General features: G+C 34.7%; 2 protein-coding genes across 2 annotated transcripts in view; one reads left to right on the top strand and one right to left on the bottom strand.

Moving 5' to 3' along the window:
* Nucleotides 1–16,121, top strand: part of LOC116293031 (zinc transporter ZIP11) — a 51,607-nt gene that overhangs the window by 31,314 nt on the left and 4,172 nt on the right. Inside the window, exons 12-13 of the transcript XR_004196758.2 lie at nucleotides 4,224–4,310; nucleotides 7,801–7,868. The gene's annotated coding sequence lies outside the window, so the exon portion shown is untranslated. The remainder of the gene's footprint in view (nucleotides 1–4,223; nucleotides 4,311–7,800; nucleotides 7,869–16,121) is intronic.
* LOC116293026 (atrial natriuretic peptide receptor 1) overlaps nucleotides 1–16,121 on the bottom strand; it is a 39,956-nt gene that overhangs the window by 20,317 nt on the left and 3,518 nt on the right. The window contains exons 3-5 of the mRNA XM_031700410.2: nucleotides 11,243–11,316; nucleotides 7,726–7,812; nucleotides 1,149–1,201 (exon numbers count right to left, since the gene is read on the bottom strand). The gene's annotated coding sequence lies outside the window, so the exon portion shown is untranslated. The remainder of the gene's footprint in view (nucleotides 1–1,148; nucleotides 1,202–7,725; nucleotides 7,813–11,242; nucleotides 11,317–16,121) is intronic.

Below are 16,121 nucleotides of genomic sequence, written 5' to 3'. Positions count from 1 at the left end.
ATTATGCGTATTCTCTTGATCAGTTTGATAAATCTCCGTACAGCTGACATTTGCATATGTCAGTGATATTCACCTGTTTAGAGAAATACTTTGAAGGCCGATGTCGAATTTGTGCAGAATATTCACGTGTTCCAGTCAAGGTCCGTGAAATTTCAAAGTGTTTGTATTGTTGAAGTTGTGCATTCTTTACTTTACTGTTGGTATTTGTAAATATCTAAACACTGATACGAGGCTAACCCTGTGCAAATGAGTCTGTAATCAAGCAACACAGCGGTAATTTGGAATTGGAAACTGGTCTATTGCACTGCAATGCCGACTCGACCCAGTCTTTTTTCTCAACCTCGAAATGGCTAATAAGATGCCAAGACATCTCTTTCTTTGTTTCTTTTTTCTTTCTCTTTCTCTCTTCCATTACGCTTCCGTCTTCATTTTGGCCCGTTTCAAAGCAACCATTAGTTTTGAGAGCAAAATATGAGGATTTTTTCCCTGAGGCTTTACATATCACCTCATACGTAAAGATCTTTTTCCCTATTTTTCAACGCCATTCTTAGACTTACATGTGTCTGATGTACAGCTCCCGAGCCTCATTAGGCTGTTTAGCCTTGGATCAATCATTATGGGCTGCGATGATTAACGTCTATGTTGCTGAATCCTTTGAACTTTCCGGCTTTACAGCTTTGTTCGTGGTCTAGTTGTGTTAGGTAAAGATCATCACTATATCTAATTAGAAATGCCTTACTCGCGTACCAATTTCCTTGTTTGGATTGGTTTTTATCATTTTTAAGACTGAACGACATTTCGATCTTTTGCTTTCAAATAAATAAGAAAAAACTTAGAAAACCGTGCAAAAATAACTGCAACTGGACTGACGTTTCAAACGCCAGTCCTAAATCTGAGAAAGGAAGGAAAGGTTTCTACTTTATCGATCGATATTTATGGTTTTATCGATAAACCAACCTTTCGAATTCTTCAATTTCTATTTTTTTTTCATCCATTTTATTTCATTCGAATTTCTTTTTGATCCTAAAAGTATTCAATTAAGCCTGGACTATTAAGTACCAAAACAATGAATACGAGGTAGATTTTTTCTCTCTGTTGATCTACGAAGCCCTCAGAAATGTTCAAATATAATACTGAATTTAATATACCTTGATATCAAGTGGTCAATGCTTTTTGCCTCATCTATGGTTGACTTCAGTATCTAAGAATGACAGAGAGCCAGGAAGAGAGAAAATTAGTACATATTTTCCTGAATCAAAACATTAGCTTCATCATAATTCATATATCGTGTCTACTAGTACTTGAGAAATAGGTATAATGAACGAAGAGCGAGTGGTACAAAAGAGATGCTTTTCCCCACTTACGCCTTAGTTAGATTACGGATCAAAAATAATGCCAAGAGCTGTTCAAATGCACCCATCTTGAGTTTAATTACCAAGATGTTAATTTGAACTGATCAGTTGGTCTTGTCACTATAGTATAATTCATTTAGATTGAAACCTGAAATGAATAGATCTTTGTTCGCACCTTTCTGACTTATTTCTTATTTAAACAATAACTTTTTGAAATTCTTTCCAATGTTTTTTATTCCTTTTTTAATGAAACTAGCTTTCAAAGCTATACCACCTAAATCAACTAGACTGAATTAATAACATTTCTGTCAAAATTTTGACTTTTGTTAAAGAAACTACTGGTGAGGTGTTAAATTAAAAGATTTTTTTTACAAACAAAGGCTTATCACTAATATAAGAAATATATTATTCTTGGAATTAGATGGTTTAAGCGCTTTCTTTTTCTTGCAAGTCTTTAGTTTACCTAAATTGTTCTACAAACCATTGAATAAAACTCAATCACACAAGCCAATAATCGATTCAGTCGTTTTCGTTGACGTTGTGGCTTGAAGAGAAGAGAAGAACGCCACCTATATAATTCATATTTTCAGAATTTATGATTTTTGACGAAAAGAGGCCAAAAGTCTGGTCTGATTTTATTAAAACTTATTTTATTCTATGGTCAAACAAAAAAGCCTTTGCTTATAGACTAAACTGAGTATTTTCAAAGATTATCTCGGTGGAGTTCCTTTGGTTTTGGCAAGAACTTTTGCCAAAAACGCGTACGCCGATCTATACTGCAACTATACGTTGAGTTTAATCATGGCTAATCTTTCCAAATTTTCTTATCGATATTTTTTCATTCGTTATATTTTCTTGTATTAGTAATGACATATTTTTGTTAGAACGTCGGGTTTCTAATGAGATTTTTTGTCGCATACTGAAATAGTCGTGTAAACGAGTAGGGGAAAAACCTATAACACGATTTGTCACAGGGAGCACAGGGAGCCCAATTTATATATAAGTGAAAGATGAAAATAAAATCGGAAAATATTTTATCATTATGAAGTAAATTTAATATCTTGATCTCGAATACAAGACTGAAAATGATTAAAGTCTATTCCATATTTTACCTTTTACTTTTATCTAAATAAGGCTCCCTTTGCTCGGATCAATTATGTGTGTGTGTGTATCAGACGCGATTTTGAATTTTGAAATTTGATTAGCAATTCCGGCTCCCAGTCTCTGGGCGGTAAAATTTGACCGAGAAGAGTCTAGGTTGTCAAACCATCAGCAATCTGGACATTATTGGAAATGATCACGTGATCAAGTATTTCAAAGTCTGATGGGCTCCGGTTGAGCGTCCGTACAACATGAGAGAGTCAGTGCAAGGGTTTCTTTCGTACCCAAGTTAGACCAGAATGCACATTGTTTTCTAATTAAGTAAGCTATTAAGCACAGCAGTTTGTCATTAACCTTGGACTAGTTATTTAGTGCTGCTATTATAGCTGCCATGTTGGTTAACCAATATGGCCGCCATGTCTCTTGATATCTTAGGTATGATTGTATGCAAGCTGATCTCTATCGCTTATTAAAAAGCGTTTTCAAAATAAAAATAATTCAGTCTTACTGGTTAGACCAGAACATTCATTGCCACGTTCATTGGCAACAATATATTTTAATTGTTTTTTTCTCCTTTGCCTAAGTCTTTTTACTTGTTTATCGTTTTAGTGGAGAGGTGCCTTGCATTGGACTCTAGGTTCGCGCCAATCCTCTTGCTCCTTCTTCTTGCATTATAATTTTTTTCTTTTTTCCCTTTAGTATGCCGTTGTCAATTATCTTGTTATTGAGAAATTTGAAGGCCAATAAAGCTGTTTAAAAAGACATGATTGTTTTTTATTTCAGATTAGTGTTAAGAATGAATCAATCGGAGCAAATGCAAGTCAAAGCTGGCGATAATTTATAATTTTTTAATTTAGCTCTTCCAGCAGGTTCGCGGTGGTTTTAAAAATAGGCCATCATTTCAACTCTCTAGCTTCATTTCCGCTGAGGAAATGATTTCATTATGTTTCACTCTCCTTTTATGAGTTCTTTTTAATATTAGAAACTATCACCCTTAATTGGACAAATCTTTCGGCTAAGAATATGAAGATGCATGTTCTAAAGCCCTACCAATCACAGAACGACATGCTTTCGATTATATATTGCTAAATGAAATATCTTCCTTCGGCTCTTAAGTTCGATTTTTAGATGAAAACTAGAATCTGAAAACTGAAACAGCAAATGAAATTTCTTAATATGTATTTCTTTCTTGGTTTTTCAAATTCTTCTGATTCCTATACGACTTGTACGATTCAGAGATTTGCGCAAAAAAATGTTTTAAAGGTTTATCGGTAAACTTTAAGAATTCATTCTCAAAACCAATGCTTCAAGCATCGACGATCAAAGCTCATACTTACTGTTATGAAAGCTGTCTTGTATAGCCTTTGGTGCAAATCTAACAAATGTGTCAACCTGACTGCGGTGAAAACCCGCCTGCCTGAACGATTATGTATACTATATGTCATCGAACCGATATTTGACGCACGCTATGTCTGTCGAGCATTCTCGTAACCAGACCCTACTCATTTTACTAAAAATCGTAGTATTTCGTAGGATAATCGTATAAAATCAGACGATTTGGTTAATGAGTAGGGTCTGGGTACGAGAATGGTCTGGCACGCAGGAACAGAGCTCCAGGTGCGCGCACCATCGAAACACACAGGAAGCCCAGACATTACTAAATATTTGTTACGTCGTTGTATTTTACACGGTTGCTTTAAATATATGTCATTTGCCTAAAAGTTTTCGATGTTGTTATTTTTAATTGTTAACATGGAATATACTTTGTAGGGGAAGACATGAAGAAAGCCGTAAAATAAATGGAAAACTCTAGCTTCAAAAGAACAGACGAATTGGAAATGATATCAAAAAGTAAAGGTATTCCCTGTGGTGATACTTAGATGTGTTGCAACATGTTGCAATGGCAATGAATACTATCGTATTATAGAAAAAATTAGTTACCATGACTACGGGCCACACTAGATGTACCGACAAGGCAAATTAGTTTTATCGTTGATTCTGAATAAACTCGCTTAAATTAATCTATTACTTGGGCGGGAGTTTTTCTTTGTCGTGTGGTCTATTCACGACAATTAGTTCATTAAAATGAGTATATAAAATTCTTTCCGCGTTATCCCTCAAATGACTCTTCTCCCGGGAGAATTCCATAGAGCTTCCGATTATTCATTATCTTATTTCCAAATGAGTTTTTTCTGAATTAGGATATATTCACAGAAAGCCAGAGTAATCAAATCCACTTTATATCTATTACCCTAGTGGCTCAATGCAAACTAATTGTCAAGTAACGGGCTCTAATAAATCTCTCGAATACAAATATACCTTTTAGCCCTGCGGGAAGCACGGAAGTATCCTTATGTTATGATTCATCAAGATGTTATATGACTGTGCAATATTACTCGTTGATAACAAGATTTCACTTTCGTTATTCTTTGTTTTGTCTTTGTATTTGGCTTCTGGCCTTTTGAATACGGTTTCAAAGTTTTCCCAGTTGCTGTTATAGTTGTCGAGAGTGCTGTTTATGATATCAAAGTATCACAGTATGATTCTAGATGGGGTAAGACGTAGCCTGCGTTCAGCTGGTATTTTTTCTTTCGAGAGAAATTATACCGGCTGAATGCAGGCTAGGTAAGATGTTGAATAACCCCAATAAAATTATAGTTTGAGTGCGGCTTCTTGAAGTCATAAAGGTTTTATCATGCCATATGCTGATGCTGTGACGTATGAGGAGTATATCATATAATATACAAAACATTACGACTCGTTTCATTTCGACTTTTTGTTTTAATTTAAAATTTACTTATCCATCGTATTAAGAGTGTTTACTTAAACGATATGAAGCTTTTTTTCTTTCGTTTTCTTTCGGTTGTCTTCTTTTTCTCTCCTGCGTCGTGTGTTTAATTGTTACTTGTGCTCTTTTACTCCGACGAAGGACTAGCGTCCGAAACGTCAGTAAGTTTTTTCATCTTTTCACAGTGTATAATTTACCTTTTTATCATTACTGTTTCATTAGAAACACCGACGCAGCTCACACTAGTTTTTAGCTAGTTATCTCTTCTTGTTACTTGTGGTGTATAAGTGTGGTCACTTAGAATCAGCTGTTTGTATAGTGGTATCATTGGTTAATTTGGTTTGGTTTGGTTTTATGACTCAGAACTGTTTCACAAAGCTACTCGTAATGTTTCTCTGTGACGTGCGAGTCGACATGCCTTCCTTAAAACATTATCTTAATAAAATTAATGAAGTTTAAATAAAGTTAAATGAATTTAATTTAAATTCAGATTTGAATCTTGAGTTTACAAACAAAATAGCGGTTGATCCATTGATCATTTATCAATGTAACATTTGTGTATCTGAATTAGTTGATTTGTTGTGGATATATAGTTCGTTCTGTTTGCTTCCTGACATGCTTACTTCAGGATATACACTCAGCTACGTAATCATTATCGGGTCAAAAACAGAACATAGAGCCTGAGATCGAAATGATACATGGAAAATACGTTAATTAGATGTATAGATTGATACAACTAGTGGAATATATACTAGACTCTAAACGCTTTTCTTTGCCCCAATTTGATTTTACTTCATTTTCTTATATTTTGCTAATGTCAAGGGCGGATCCAGGGGGGTCAAAGGGGAGCTGAAGCCCCCCTTCAGCAGGAAAAAACGATGCTTTTTTATATTGTTTTCCTGAATGTAGTTGTTATTATTGCTATTCTGTTTTCATTGACCAAAGTACTCCATGTAATTTTGTTTGTAAGACGGCTTTACACCAGGGCCGTAGCCACCGGTTTCAACCGAACCAACTTTCGGGAAAATATATAAGAAAAATAAAACAATATATATAAAAAACTGAAAACCCTCGAAAACCGGACCAATCAGAAATATGTGGCTACGGCCCTGTACACATGTTTTATGTCGTCTGTGTATCTTAAATGAGTACATCAGAAGATAACATTAGATTCTATGATCTGTGTTTTGATACCCTGGTCCCAGAGGCTCGACGATTTTTCTCCCGGCCACGTATATTTTGAGCCGCGAAGCGGTGAGCTAGTTGCGAAGCAGCGAGTCCTCAGCTTCGCTCTCCGCTTCGCGGCTCAAAATATACGTGGCCGGGAGAAAAATCGTCGAGCCTCTGAGACCAGGGTAGTGTTTTGAACCCAACACGCTCAAGTGCAAAACCATACAGCTAATCATCCAGAGGAGAATATTTTCTTTGGCTTAGCCGCTTTATTTGACTTTTTTTTTGATGATACCTCTACCATTAATATTAATGATGCTAACGTGTTGTTTTAGCATTTAACAAAGACATGTTCGACTAATTTGACAAATAAAAGCAGCCAGTTGTAGGATTTGTATTGAACCTGAAATTACTCAAAAAATGTACTGATTTTAGTATTTTGAAAAGCATCTTTAAATCTCTTGAAGAATTTATAAATAGATATAACTAAAAGGAATGCCATACACTCTTCTTAAGTACAATTGGTTTTTCAGTTTCGGAAATATTAATTTTAGCCGTCAGTTAAATAGAAAAATGTTATTCTCACTCGCAATGCATTGTGGGATACTAGTGGATCCTTCTCTGCACCGAATCGAAAAATGGCGACCAATTTGAATAGATATTGTTCTGCACTGACCAGCGACTGACTAGCCTCTCACACATGTGAAAACGCTTTTGTGTTTCTACGCGAACACGAGGTTAGTAAGTCACTAGTTGGTCTGTGTAGAACAATAGCTATTCAAATTGGTCGCCATTTTTCGATTAGGTGTATTGCTGGGTCCAAAACACTGAAGACTGAAGCTAAGACCGGAAAGTGACTTGGGAATAATAATTCGTTTTAATGGATTAAAAATCCATTTACACTCTTGAATACCAGTGACAAGTAATTGGTATAATGAGATCATCACTTAAACTAATCCTTCAAAACTCCTCAATATCTGAGCTCAGAACTGAGCTTAAACCAGTAACAAGTGCATTGAATCTATACTAAGACTAAAGTGTCTTTTATTACTATTTACAACCGACTTGAGTGCAAGTTGCTTCTATATAGACCATCTTTACTTAAGACGAAATGCTATTCCCTTGAGTATTATTTGTTTATTTACCGGTAATTCATTAAGAATTTTTGCACAATTAAGAAGACGATGGGTTTAAAAAAAATATTATTCTGAAAAGTTCGGCTGTAGATTTTTAAAACATCTCACTTACAGATAGAGATTGTCTCGCGATCTATTTGAAAAAAGAGCCATATATTTATGTAAACACTTTTCTCACCTTGAACCAGCGCTAGCATTTCCTCGTTCAAGATCAAATCGTTAATGAACCTTTATTCATGTCTGCTATTTCAAGGTTTCCTCTCGACTATCAAGGAAAAGAAAAAGACCCGCTTTTCAAAGGACGGTCAAGTGGTCTGAAGGGTAAGTAGGATGTATACAGCGATCATGCGCGCTACTTGTTTACGGCGTGGTTGGATTCAAGTTGAACAGGTGTTAATGGCTGGTTCATTCTTAGTGGGTTGATTGTCCTTATCACAAAAACTCTACAATGCATAGTTTTATACTGCAAAACAGGAATTCATTGGCGCCAATGAGGAAGTTTTTTGGAAGCGAATTCATCGTTAACCCAACGCCCAGCTAATCAATTAATAGCACCTCCACGAGTAGTTTGTGTTGGTACATGACAGTAGTCGTGGGCTGAATGAAAGTGAAAAGTGTTCTAAAGGGGTTCTCTAGGCTGGGGTCAAAGGAAATAGGATAAAGCTAGATAATCGATTAAGCGGGCGGGGTGGCGTGGGTTGTATTGAGGATGTACGAGTATTCCGGGGGGGGGGGGGGGGGGGGGCAATAGCGCAGCGCACTAATTCTATAATAATAATAATAATAATAATAATAATAATAATAATAATAATAATAATAATAATAATGGTTTAATCAATAGAATCCACGAGGTGGCTCTTCTCCTATTGATAAAACTATCTAATTTACAATAACATACACACAAGATAAATTTACGATAAACTATGAAGCTATAAAATAAATTAGACATAATAAGAAATAAGATTGACATAATTACTATTGGATTATTCTAAGCTAGACAATTATTATACATAAATAAAAAGGACAAAAACTGAAGATAGTGGGGCTACGCCCACCGCCCCCAAGCAACCACCCCAGGTCGAGATATTCGGGGCAATATAGCTTAAAGATTCGGACAAACATTGCATTCTGTTTAACCGCTACGAGGAATATACGAACCGATTTTATTATTTTTACTTAAAGTTACAATAATAACCCATGTAAACTAAGATCAACTGTGATCGGCTGTTAAAATTATCTGCTGAAAGTAAACTTGTAAGTTTGTTTGTCTGAATTTCGCCTTTGTCTTCGTTTTTATGACGTCACGGTTGCGTTGCGCTATTGGGCGTGATGATATAACGATTCAAAAATATCACGCAATTACCCGTCAATTAATGAATTAACTCACTCATCCATCCATTCCTTCCTTTCATTCATTTATACAATCCCCCCCATATGCACTTATACCATCTCATTCTATCTATCTATCCATTCATTCATTCATCCAATCCGATACATCCCATCCCATCCTATCCACCCATCGATTCCATCTATCCATTTGCATCCATCCCATCCCATCCTATCGACCAATCAATTCTACCTATCCATCCCTTCAATCCATCCCATTCCATCCATCCATCCATCTATCCCTTCAATCCATCCCATTCTATCCATCCGTCCATCATATCCCTTCGATCCATCCCATTATATCCATCCGTCCATCATATCCCTTCGATCCATCCCATTCTATCCATCCATCAATTCCATCCATCCATCCCTTCAATTCATACCATTCAATGCATTTCTTCCCATCCCATCCTATCGACCAATGAATTCCATCTATCCATTCATCCCTTCAATCCATCTTATTCTGTTCATCCATTTCATCTATCCGTCCGTTTATTTATCCCATCCATCTCTTCTAGTCCTACCCATCCATTTAACAATTTATTCTCTCATCAACTCGTCAAGTTATAAACCATACCAAGACAAGTCATTAAGATCTGACTTAAAATGTTCTAAGAACTAATGACTTTAAAACCAACCTTACTTCCCTCCTTATAATCACCTAGTTTTAAATCATAGCTTTAAATAAGGTGTCAATAATCAGTGCCTCATATCGTATGTTACTGGTTAGAACTTGCATTCCATTTGCTGAAGAAACGGTTAATTTGTGGATTGTAAGAAAGATTTGCGGCTTTGATACCAAGGCCCCGTCCACACTATGCCGGATAAATTTGGATCCGAATTTTTATCGGTTAGGCCTACCGTCCACACTAGTCCGGGCGAATCCGGAACAACTCTTCACCGAAAACGAATTTTCGAAATGGAACCGAATAAATAAAAATTCGGATTCAAATTTATCCGGCATAGTGTGGACGGGGCCCAAGACAGAAAGTCTTAGAAAAAGAATCGACCATTCATTTGGATACGTATAATATATCGCTGTGTTTTTTGTTTAGACTCGTTAACTTATTGTTAATAACCTCAAGTCAGTGTTAAAATATTCTCATATTATATTAATGGTAGTAAAATAAATAATGCACAACTTTAAAAATACAAAACCACTTTAAAATTCCACGGATCTTCACCGGAAGAACTGGAACACATAAATATTCTACTAAAATAGAGGCTCGCACTGAGCAACAGAGAACTCGAAACTGGAGAAATAGATAGTTTGTTCTTCTGATTTGGGGACAGAGGGAGAAAAAAAAATGGAGGAAAAAGGAATAGGAGGGAAGACTTAGTTGATATTATAACAGAAACCTTTTTATTGCTAAAATGAACTAGTATGAGTAATGCGAGTGGGTGGTTGTTATAATTGTGTTGCTACTACTGTTATTTCTTGAAATTCATCGGAACATTGTCAAGAAAAGCGCAACAATCTATTTCTATAGTATTTGATCGAAAAGTAAATTTACTTTCACTACTTGTCTTTCTAGCTTTCGGTCATAAATCATGTGTTACTGAATTTAGTCTCTCTATATTCAAATTACTAATGTACCATCCTTATAAATTACCCTGTCAAGCAGACTATTTTTACAAATACGGCATCCCAATTTTTCTCAGTAGCAAAGCAGCCTTCCCCGTCGATTTTTCAGCTGTTCCCAAAATACGAGACAAAATTTTCTAATGCCGTGTGTTGCATATAGCCGGACAAGATAGCCCCAACTTATTCGATTTTAAAACTTATAGATAGAGCATCAGAAATGTAGGAAGTCAAAATTTTATTAATCTAGCTATCGTGCATGTTTCGATATATTATCTTCGACATATCTCTAGTTGACGTTCGACTGATATGAAGACAAACGCCAAATAGACTGGCTTGTAGACTATATCAAGAGAAAAAGTTGTATTGATTACCTCAAAGCCTTAAGCTATGGTTAAGCTTAACTCAATAAATGTGGATTTTAAGTTATTAAATTGTATAATACGAGAATCTAACATCTAGAATTCTCCCTTTAGAGTAAAAAAACCGGCGGATTTTATATTTTGACGATTGCCAATCGCATACACTCGAAAACCTTCACATAAGTGGCAGATCTACATCAATAGCTATCCCAGAAATGCTAATGCTACATGGGCACGAACGTTCAAACCAGGCTTTAATGTCCAAAAGAGTGTGTAGTAATTTTTATAAATATGACTTTTGATGACTCATGGAAAATTTGGCCATATTTTTGGCTAAGTAATTTAACAGCTCTACATCTCCTTACCTCCAAAGCGGCACAATGTCCTTGCAGACTATCAAAGTACTTATTGAATCGTCAGTGTTAAATCTAAAAACAAACTAAATAATAAAAAAATCAAGTTAACCAAAATTGTGTTAGGAATTAATAGTTAAATCAGCTTAATTTGTTAATTTTAAAGAATTCTGATTTACCGTGTTTTTTTTCGACTAGGGATTCAAAGGGCTCCCATCCTTTTTCCCCCACGGTTATGAAATACGTACAAGCAGATGTTTGGAATACAATTAATTTCGGAGCTAGAGTGATGAATGACCCAAAACTGTGGGGTAATATTTTCAGAAAATCGCATTACCAAGCAATATGTAAAAATTAGAACGCTCAAATCACGCAAAACAACACGTACAGTGTAGTGTTTCATGCAAATATTCCCGACTTCTAGTAAGTGAAAGTAATCAAGGAAGAACCGAGAGACTGAAGAACAAACTGCTTGATTATTCTACACTCGTTTGCTCTTTTGAAAATGACGTGAAAGATAATCATAAGAAGACGATAATCAGCTTTGTATGGGATTTTGACAATTCCTTGTGAATAAGACGATATTCTTGCCTTGGCTTGCGATATATTTGAATTCCAATTAAATTTGCCTCAAAAAATATACCCAAAATCATGATATTTTATGTGGAAGTGAAGGATTGAGAGCTGTGCAAAGTAAAAAGAAGATAGCTTATCTGGTGCGCTGAATTGCTTTTAATTCGTACCAGTAATATAAGTAATATAAGGGCAATAATAAAATCCAGTCACGTGACTCTTTCACGTGACATAAACAATAAAAAAAATTCGTGAAGCCCGAAGGTTAACTTCCGTTGTCTACGAACCAATATTAAGATGATTTTAATGTTTTTTTTTAGTCGTTTCTTTTATAATCGAATTGGATCCGAATACGCGACAAATATATGTATGTTTTGTGTTCCATATTTTCGCGGATTCGAATCAAAAGACAACGCGCACGAGTCCTTTTGATTGGGACATTGTTGACTCATGTTTCCTATCACAATAAAGTAATTCACAGTTTTCGGCGCTAGCCGTCACGTGGTATAAATTGTTTTAGATTGTGTTACGGTCACCAAAAAGTTCAGACATTGTTCTCGAATTTCCGTACAAATGCACTGACTCTAAATGAACTATTTACTTGGTTAATGTTTAGTTAGTTCTCTAAACACAAGTAAATGATCATTTTTCTAGCTTGATTGAATCTTTTCTTACTGCTGTTAAGATAGCTAACTAAAGAAATCTACCTATATTTTCTCTTTAAAGTCAGTGATATTTGTATGGGACTCCGAGAACAATGTCCGAACTTTTTGGTGACCGTAACACAATCCAAGCCAGCGCCGAAAAGGCATTCATGAATAACGCTTTTAATTTAGGATAAATAGTGACTGAAGTGGCCATATTGTTTTACAACTCAAATAGGAAGCTTAAAAAAATTATTTTCATAATATTTTAATGCCAACCTTGTGACGGGTTTTTATTATTGTTGTTTTGGAAGTTTGGGATGAAAACCAGGAAGGCAACCAGAGTGATTCAGCATCTGTCACGCTGTCACGATATGCTACAACATGTCATGACAGTGAGCTAAATACAAATGATTTTTTCTTTGTTTCGATTTTATATTACCATTATCATCATCATTAATTATCATCCTAGGCTATGATGATTATAGCTATTTATTTAATATAATTGTATAATGGCAGTATAATTGTACAAAACATAGAGTAGTATAACACCACTGTTTTTATTGTGTCACGTGTCTTATCACGTGATGAATCAAATTATTGAGGATTTTACTTGAATACAGTTTTTGGTTTAGTCTAATTATTTATTCAGTTTGCTTCTAGTAATCTGTATTACCATTTCAGACCACGTTTTATTCCCTAGAGTAACATTTCTTTGTTTAACGGTTGCACCCGATAAGACACATGAATATGGATACAACTAAAACAAGAAATATTATTCTCAAAAGAACAACAAATGGTCTAAAACGAGAAAACAGGTCCTTTAATTCTATCCAACAATAGGTGCATTACTCCCTTGAACACTTTCTTTTGTTCAGTCGTCTTATTTTTCTTATGAGGAAGTATGGATTTGAGTAAGAAAGAAAATTCGCGAAGCATTTTGGAAGCGGAAGTAACATAATGTCATCATGCAAACGGCCAATTGCGTGGGATAAAAGTCATCAGCCCACACATGCCATGTTTACACCTCGCAGACCATAACCCAGCAGTGGTAAAGTAATTTGTATTCATTATAAAGTTACCTATTAATAGCGTTGTCTTTCCTGACCAGAAGGCTAGATTATTGAATATGACATAAACTGCTGCCAGTTCTTTATCTGTAGAACCACTTTAATTTGCGATCAATCGATCATTATCTTCTAAGATTTTACCTCGATTAAGCCAGCGTTAACTTCAAAATTATATTGGAAGCAGTGCTAAGAGGAAAATATAAAAAAAGTGCTATGAATTCCTTCGAGAAAAAAGTGTAATGTCTTCTGTATTTTTATGTTAACATTCAAAATAGTCTTGAGAGGTTTTCATGAATCTCTACAGAAAAGAAAACAAATTGTTCAACAAAACTGCAACTAAGCCTTCTATTCATCTATCATTTTCAGCTCATAAACAAGCAGTTTTCTTATATTTGAGTAAAACGTTTCGCTTCGTGCTTCAAGCATTATGATTGGACGAAACAAGTTTTCTTGCTTTATGATCGGTGTAGGAAGGAAGCCATTCGAGTTTCACGGTGCGTTTTTCATTCACAAGAATTCTACAATATGATTGGATGATGGATGTAAATCTTGAGATTTTTGATTGGTCCAGACGGTGTCACGAAGAAATTTCTTTTCTGCGTATCTGTTATTTTTGTTTTTTTTTGATTGGTTCAACCAAAATCAAGGAAGTCATATTTCAATGCCATAGTTACGCCTGACGTTTTCCCGAGCTTTTCTTTCTCGATTAAAAACCGCCTTCATTTTAAGTAAAGCTACCGATAATACGATAGAGCTTGTTACAAATCAAACACTTCCGCGCTTTTCGAATAAATCGTCCTCATCTTTAACTTTTATTTCACTACTTAACAGAATGACATAAAAACATTAATATCGGCAAATAGTTCAAACAGGCAATTGTCTTAAAAATAAAATAATCAAAATTCAGCATTCTGCAAATTAATTTAATAAAAGGGTTTTTTTTAAGTTAAAAGTTATATATCCTCCTAAGGTGTTCTTCTCATAAATTGTAATGAAGTTGATAAAGAAACTTTAAAAACAACGACTTATTAAAGATAATGAATGGAAAAAAACTTCCTGATTAATTTCCTTGTAGTATGAAAATCTTTTTTATGTAGTGCACGTCAATCAATTAGTTACCATCGGTAACGAAGGTCCTAAATATTATCCAGATCCAGCCACTTGTGGCCAGTGTCTAGGCGAGCTCGTCCAAGGTCAATAGATTTCATAATGTATTTGTAAAACCCACGAACGTGATATTAGCCAGACAGGTTTAATAAGTATATCCTTATTTTGAATTATTTTGATTGTTTTTGGCTGTGTTTTACACTAGTTTACCGTTCGCTATTAAAATAGTTACGTTATTAGACTTACGAATATATATGGAACATAGTTGCTTTTATAAATGAATTACCCTTTTTGTATCCACACATACCATGTAAATAGAAAAATATATCATCTACCTAATGGCTTTTACAATTTAAATCTATGTAAAACGTAGCTACCTATCTAGTCTAACTTTTAAGTTATCATAAGCAGCTTGTACTTTTATGTATGTCATATTTCTCACAAATGTAAATATTTAAATATTGTGTTATATTAATAAGTACTGAATAAAATATTGATTATAAATATTGATTGCTTGTCGAGTTGAGTCGATAAATGAAAAATACATCTTAGTTTGAAAATACTTTGCTTTTCCCATAATTACTTATTTATATATATATTTATTTATTTCTATTATATGTGTAACAATGGTTTGTTCTTAATCGATGATATAAAGATATTATTATATTCATTATCATTATCCAATAATGTATAAAATAGACCGACAGACTGGATGAAAACAGCCTTTTAGCTTCATCAACTACCCCAAAACTGAAAATCTAGATATTATTGGTCATTAGTTCTGTTTTCTATTTTTAGTTCTATTCTAGCGTATGAGTTTATGATCCGGGTTTTTTCTCCGGGTTCCTTGGTTTTCATCCCTCCCTAAAAATCAACATGTGAGTAATTGCGAGTTGTACGTATAGAATATTGAATGTAGTGGTAATGTGTGTGAGTGACAGTGGGTCATATTGAAAACCAGTATACATATATGAATGTGTAGTACACAATAGAAAATAAATATTTATATTTATGTACATATGTACAATTGTATAAGCGTATGCAAGTGAATAATCAAAGTCTGCCTTTCAGATTGCTTGTACTTTCTTCTCACTCGAGAAAAAGCTAATTATCTTTTCAAATGCAGAATTATTCACCGTGTTGCGACATTGTTTCTTCGTTTTTCATCAGTTCAGCATTTTCTTTCATAAAGTAGTGCTTTTATTAAGTGACTTCTTCTCATGTTTTGTCGCTAAAATTTAAGATAATTTGTATGAATTAAAAATCGCGCAAAACAAAGTAAAGTAAAGCCGGAGGGGATGAAAAAGAACATGCTTTTAAAAACAACGCGTTAAACTGAAGTGAGAAATAGCAAAACAAGAAGCAAACTCTATATAAAAAGACAAACAGCATGTAAAATAAAACATTTGATAAAGCCGAAAAATTATCTACCATATGTGAAGAATGCTCGATCGATTCAGATTTATATTTTGCCGAAAGCACAGAGTCATTTGAACA

The sequence above is a fragment of the Actinia tenebrosa genome, unplaced genomic scaffold, assembly GCF_029948245.1.
Source record: "Actinia tenebrosa isolate PJP-AT-01 unplaced genomic scaffold, QUT_ActTen_1.0 PGA_scaffold0__85_contigs__length_37466705, whole genome shotgun sequence".
In the NCBI taxonomy this organism is placed as follows: Eukaryota; Metazoa; Cnidaria; class Anthozoa; order Actiniaria; family Actiniidae; genus Actinia; species Actinia tenebrosa.
The sequence above is the reverse complement of the archived record's forward strand: the minus strand, read 5'-3'. Positions and strand labels throughout refer to the sequence as shown.